The sequence below is a fragment of the Meleagris gallopavo genome, chromosome 19 (genome assembly GCF_000146605.3).
Source record: "Meleagris gallopavo isolate NT-WF06-2002-E0010 breed Aviagen turkey brand Nicholas breeding stock chromosome 19, Turkey_5.1, whole genome shotgun sequence".
In the NCBI taxonomy this organism is placed as follows: Eukaryota; Metazoa; Chordata; class Aves; order Galliformes; family Phasianidae; genus Meleagris; species Meleagris gallopavo.
In genome coordinates this window covers 1,014,177-1,019,823 of record NC_015029.2, presented here as the reverse complement: position 1 = coordinate 1,019,823, position 5,647 = coordinate 1,014,177, and the positions used below count along the sequence as shown (strand labels likewise).

At 47.4% G+C, this 5,647-nt stretch overlaps 1 protein-coding gene across 9 annotated transcripts in view; it reads left to right on the top strand.

Annotated features, from left to right (window-relative positions):
• The window catches only part of ZNF618 (zinc finger protein 618), a 128,367-nt gene that overhangs the window by 42,737 nt on the left and 79,983 nt on the right, over positions 1–5,647 (top strand). The gene's annotated exons all lie outside the window — the stretch shown is intronic.

The following is a 5,647-nucleotide window of genomic DNA, read 5'->3' as shown; positions in this document are numbered from 1 at the left end:
TTTTTGGTTCAATTTTGATTGGATTTGACTGGATTTGCTCAGTGCACAGCCGAGCTGGTTGCACTATTTGTTTTTTCCCCCTCGATACCAATAAGCTGACATGAAATCTGGTGGATAGTTCTCGATCTGTGGTATGGCTGTAAGTGGGAGAAGTGTGGAGGTGTGCCAGAAGTGTTCTGCTGCTGGCTCTGGTGTTAGCTCAGCTCTCCTGGTTAAGAGCTGGCAGATCTGTGCCTTTCCCAGCAGGGATTGCACCTCTCCAGCACAAAGCTTTTAGGACTTGTGCTTACGAGTTGCTGAGAGCTCAGAAAACAGGTGGCTGCAGGTGGAGTACCCACATTATTAGGTTAAGCTTGTAGAATGGAAAGGTAATGATAAGCAAGGAATAAAGACAGTGAAATTTAATGAAAGTAGTTTCTAGATTTTGATAACTTCGTTTGTTTGTTTGTTTGCCTGCTTACAGTTTTCCCTCCCAAGTTCCAACTTTCTGTTCCCAATGTAAGAATTTGGGGAAAAAATTGAGCAATCCCAGTTCAAGTGTTTTCAAGACCAAACAATATTACAAATAGTAATAATAATAATAACATTAAAAGAAAACTACATCTGCCAACTGAAGTTGGCATAGAGAGAGTCCCTGGGTTCAGGCAGTAGAACTGAAACTCTGAGTGTAGAAAGCTTCATTCCCCTTTCAGCTTTTCCAGTGGAATCCCGTGCTCACACCTGAACTGTGGGCTGCCCTGGGCTCCAGGCCCCATCACCAGCAGTTTGGGAAGCACTGCACGGTTTCATGGCAGCTGAGGACCTGCAGGAAGCAAAGTACTTCCCAGGTGTACAAATGTGATACATCACCGTCTTTTAATTCCCCCTGCTAATGCAGGGATGGGCACCCTCTGTGTGTGGGACCTGGTGAGCACCTTTGGCTTCTCCTTCGGGCCCCATGGGGACTGGAGCATCAGCTCTGTATCTGAGGTGGGTCCTTAGGTGGGTCCTGGCTCTGCTCTTAGCTGTTCTCACACACTGGGAACCAGATTGCACCAAAGGGCTGTGCCTTAACATTTTCTTTGCCTTTTGTTCTCTCTGGGACATTGGCCACCATCAGGAAGCTAACCTTAGGTGATGCTGTTTTGAAATTGCTCATTAACAGCTTATTTCTTTTTACAATGAGAACGAGTCCAGAGGAGGGCACTAAGATGATCAGAGGGCTGGAGCTCCTCTCCTATGAGGAAAGGCTGAGAGAGCTGGGCTTGTTTAGCTTGGAGAAGAGAAGGCTGCAGGGAGACCTCATTGTGGCCTTCCAGTGCTTGAAGGGAGCAGATAAACAGGAGGGGGAACGGCTGTTTGTGAGGGTGGATGGTGATAGGACAAGGGGAATGGTTTTAAACTGAGACAGGGGAGGTTTAGGTTGGATATTAGGAGGAAGTTTTTCATGCAGAGCGTGATGAGGCACTGGAACAGGTTGCCCAAGGAGGCTGTGGATGCCCCATCCCTGCAGGCATTCAAGGCCAGGCTGGATGTGGCTCTGGGCAGCCTGGGCTGCTGGTTGGCGACCTGCACACAGCAGGGGGTTGGAACTGGATGAGCACTGCAGGCCTTTGCAACCCAGGCCATTCTAGGATTCTGTGATTCTATGAGCACCGGATTCCAGCAGGTATGACCCATACATGTGGATGTGGTGCATGAGTGAGGCAGCTGTTTAATGAACCTCCTGAATTACCCCCCACTAAACGTGCACCAGGCATGGTGAGGACAGGCAGGCTAGCAATGGACTCGTGTCCCATCGCAGCGAGGACCCTTAGGTGCCATCACCACATATGGAGTCACCGTTACAGTTTGTGCTGAATGGTCTTTGGAAACTGAAATGTTAAAATGAGTCTGAGTAAAGCTGGGTTTAAATAACATGTATGGCAGATGTGAGTGTACACTGTTGGTTCTGCATCCTCTTGCACTGGATGTGCAGCATACAGCTGTCAGTGAGGGTGCTGGAATGGACACCTTATGGGTGGGCCTGTCCCAGTCGGGTTTTCCCCTTGCCACAAGAGGAAGAAGCAGCTTCTTCCTTTACGTGCTCTGCTTTTATGCTATGGCTGAGGAAAAGAAATGCCCCTGGATGCTCACCCCTGATTTTGGAACTGCTCTGTGTCAAAGCAAACCCCGTGTGTGCTCAGCTCTACCAGGGGCCGGTGCTCCCTGCCCTCATGGAGGAGGTGCTTGATGGAGTTCAGATTTCCTTGTTTCTGAATCTTTTTTTATTGTTTTGGTTATTTCTTGAGCTGCAGCTGAGGAAATAGGGAGTGCATTCCTATTTCTGATGGGCTTATTTGTTCCCTCGTGGAAAATTCATTGCTGTCAGATGCTGGTGCTGCCCCTATGGATGTGCTAAGGAGAAGAGTAAGGATGGGATAAACCAAAGCTTTCCAAAGCATCAAAGACCATTTTACCTCGTTTAGGCAATGCTTTGCCTCTGGGAAGCACTCAGGCATGGCTGCTCAGCTCTCCCACTTGCTCAGTGATGCCCTTTGCTTTTAATTAAATTTGGGGGAGATCATTGGGCTGGGGAGGGCTGAGAAGAACAAAGTGGGTGATGTTGGGTCTGTGTTGCCACTCAAAGTTCAGGACTTGAGCTTTTCCTTGGCATCCCCATCGTGACAGCAGGAACCAAGGGTGCAGGTGTATGGGTTGGTCCCTTTGTTGTGCAGATATTTTGGTGCAGTGTGGGGTTCCTTCTTCCTTTTTTTCCTTTCTTCTCTTTAATGAAAGGTAAACAGAAGACTGCCAGCATCTTAACCTTTGTTTATTAGAAAAAAAAAAGAAAAAACCGAACCACTTCCTGCACGTTCTGTTGCTCTGAAGTTAATAATAACAGGCAGCGCAGGTAGGCAGCCCAGCAGTTATTTTTATGGCACATTCCTTTGCAAGACCTGTTTTCAGTTGGTTATCCTGGTGCCAAATTTTAATTATTTGGAGTGAAATTTTCCATGCTGAGTGTGTGCTCCTGGCTCCTTCCTGACCTGTACGTGTGCTTTGTGTTCCGCCAGGAAGGACTGAGCTCTCTTTTGCAATTCACTCAGGTCGTTTTTTGTCTTTTTTTCTCCTCTTTCTTCCCCCCAGGTAAAACAAACAATTCCACCCTTTTACAAACAATCTGTGGGTTTAAACTCTCCTTACCTCCACTTTGGGAGAGGCTGCGGAAGGACCTCATAAGTTTCAGTAAAAATACAGAGTCGTTACCGTGGGTGGGAGCAATTAATTCATAGATGCGTTAATTAACAGAGGTGGGATCCGGCGTGGCACAGGGCTCAGTGTCACAAATTCTCCCTTACATCAGCCCATGTTTTGGGTCTGAGCTGTGTAACCATAACTGAGCCTCGTGCTTCAGTCTTCCAAAATCTCATTTCGCATCTTAATGCTTTTTAGTTATGCTGTTGCTTCTCAGTAACTGTTAATTTTATTTTCAATTTTCCCCACATAGTGCAGCCCTTTCTCTAAACACACATTTCTGGGGTCAGCTGTGCATCTGCTCGGGCTCCTAATTTTTGACACTTTCTCCTGTTAGGAGATGCTGACTGATACGTTTCTTATTTATCTCATGATTCACTTTCTGCTTGTGTCGGGGAACATATGGTCAGAAAGCACATTCTGGTTTTGTGCATTTTAATTTAATAGCTATTTATCTGTGTTAGTTTTGTGTAACTACCCTCGATGTACCAGACACGAAAGCAGCTTTAGGAAGTCGTATTTTGAACTGTAAATTATTTGATGCTGTGTTACTGTTACGAGTGGGAGCGTTGTCTCCATTGCAGCTCTCCATGCACCCCATCGTCACGGACTGGCGGGCCAGGACGAGCCCTGCTGCTCTGCTTCCTCAGCTAGAAATGAGGAAATCATTCACATAACGAACTGGGTAAGCTGGTGTGGGAAGGTTTCTCTTTGCCCTTCCTGAAGACATGGCTCTGTTGAACATTGCTTGGAGCCATTTCAGCACGTTCAGGTTGAGGGCGCTTGATGGTGATGTGCAGCGATCGACACGTTGAATTTCTTTGGGTATTTCTAGTCTTTAGATGTGAATTTTGAGAAGTTAAATGTAACGTTTTGTTCTATGTGGATGAAGAGGGACATTGGGCTCACAACAAGCCGTGGGTTGGGCTGATGAGCCATGGGCATCTCTGAGCCAACCCTGCATCTGCAAATAAGGCTGCTTAGGTCTGTGGCCGTGGGCTCCTTTCTGAACCTGATATTTGCTTTGTGATTGATGAGGGTTGGAGCTGCCTCATGGGTCCTCAGCGTTATGTCACAGTCACCTTGCTGGCAGCACTTTTGTTGGGACAGGCTTATTTAAGCAGCTGTGAACCTTTTCAAGGGCCGTATCTGATTTCCTTCAGCCTTGGCTTGCTCTTTAGGTCTGTTGGATCCATGCTAAAGGGACGGGTGTGGGCTTGCAGCAGCCCCAGATGACCATGCTGCTATCATCTGTGGGATTTTGAGCATCTTCCCATGTGGGCAGGCTGTGGGCTGCTCTTCTCCTCCCTAGGAGCTTATAAACAGGAGATGGACTGTTGGTGTGGGCAGATGTGGTAGGACAAGGGGGAATGGCTTTGAACTAAAAGAGAGGAGATTTAGGGTAGGTGTGAGGGGGAAATCCTTTCCTCAGAGGCCCCGGCACTGCTCCCAGAGCTGTGCTGCCCCATCCCTGGAGGTGTCCCAGGCCATGGATGGGCCCTGGGCATCCTGAGCTGGGGGGCAGCCAGCCCATGGCAGAGGTGGGGATGGGGGCTGTGAGGGCCCTTCAACCCAACCATTCTGTGATTCTATGCTAACAGCATCTTGTCTGGTAGGAAACCATCTTATGTGTGTCCAGCCTGCTAATTCTGTGCTTTTGTTGCCCTCTTTTTTATATATTTTAATAAAAAATATTTTTAAAAAAGTTTTGTTACTTATATTCTTAATATAAGTATAATACTTATATTCTTTAATACTTATATTAACTATATTATATATTTTATATGAGGCCCAAGACAACTCTTCTTCACTCAGGGCATCCTAGGCAAGCCAACAGGTTGTACACCCATGAATTCTGTGTTGAGAGCTCTCATCTCCTGTGGTTTCTCTTTTCTCTTTTGAAGCAGAGAAGTCTCTCATGTTGGTGGGGGTCACACCATCAAACCTCCTCACACACCTCTCACCCCTTGCACTGATATTTGCGGCGTCATGAGAGAAGGGGATCCCAAGAATTGCTGAGTAAAAGAGGTCAAAAAGCAAAAAAACCTGTTCTTACAAATTGTATTTCCCAACAGATCTTCCCAAAATGGCACTTCCTCAGCCAAAACCTTTCCCTGAGGGATGGCAGCACTGGGTGCCAGCAGGTGATGAGCCTGTTGTGTGTGTGGGTCCCCATGGGGATGGGGGGGTCCCAGTGGGCCCATGGTGTGGCAGCTGTGGGCTGTGGTCCCCCTCCCAGATATGGGGCCCTGCAGGTGCCATCATGGTTGGGTTTTGCAGAGATCTAAAGGGAGGGCACTGGGTGTCCCCAGTCTCAGTGGGATTTTGGATAATGCCAACCCCTCAGCACCCCACAGGGCTTCTGCCGTGCCTTTCTACCAAGTCTCTTTTTCATCTTTTCTTTTTTTTTTTCCTTTTTTATCTTTTTTTT